Source organism: Triticum aestivum, chromosome 3D (assembly GCF_018294505.1).
Source record: "Triticum aestivum cultivar Chinese Spring chromosome 3D, IWGSC CS RefSeq v2.1, whole genome shotgun sequence".
Lineage (NCBI taxonomy): Eukaryota > Viridiplantae > Streptophyta > Magnoliopsida > Poales > Poaceae > Triticum > Triticum aestivum.
The window spans coordinates 468,524,801-468,525,647 of record NC_057802.1 but is presented as its reverse complement, the minus strand read 5'-3'; positions in this window follow the sequence as shown (position 1 = coordinate 468,525,647).

Here is an 847-nt window from a genome sequence, read left to right as displayed (position 1 = left end):
GGGGTAGGGGCGTGTGGACGTGGGAGGCGGGTGGGTGGAGGGGGAGGGACACGTGGTAAGGGGCGGTCGCGATCGGTGGGAGGTTGGTCGGTCGTGGGAGGAGGGGACGCGTGGCGTGGAGGCCGGGGGTGCCTTTTGGTGTGCTCCGTTGCGTGGGGGTGGGGGAGGGGGAAGGCGGCTGGTAGTTGGGGGCTGGCGTGGCCACGTTGCGGTGGGGGCGAAGGGGAGGTGAACCTCGGGGAAAGGCGCGCGTGCGTGGCTGAGAGAGATGGATCTGCGTGGCGGAACTGGCGCCGTTGTGTGGCGTGACCACCGATCGTCGGCTCGGCGTGGGAAACCATTGGCGCGCACTTCGGCGGGGCTGACAGGCGCGGCATGCAGCTGAACAGTGCTTCCTGCAGTGGAGGGACGCACTACGTGTTGTGTGGCAGTTGTCGCGGCTACTGTGCGGTCTCAGTACCACTGAACTACCACGTAGAGTGAGGGCAGCTCGTACGCACGGCCCAGATCGTTCGCCCGCGTCTGTTTGGAGTAAACCAACGCAAACCTCGGCCCAACGCGCAAGAGTAAAAGAACAAATGTTAATTTTCGGTCCGTTTTCGATTCATTCCTGGCCCAATTTTGGGTCGCGTTTGCGGCCAAACGGACATCACGCGGACGGATGGGACGCTCGCCCTTGTCCTCTTCTGACACGTCCGTCGGAAACACAACCCCATTTCTTCCTTCCCTTCGTTGCTCCGCCCTCGGCCCCTCGCCATCGGCGCCGGCACGCCCGTCACCACCTTGCTTTGCCCGTCGGTGGAGCAGCCCCTTTTTTCCGTCGCAGTCATCGCTCCGCCCTCCGCCA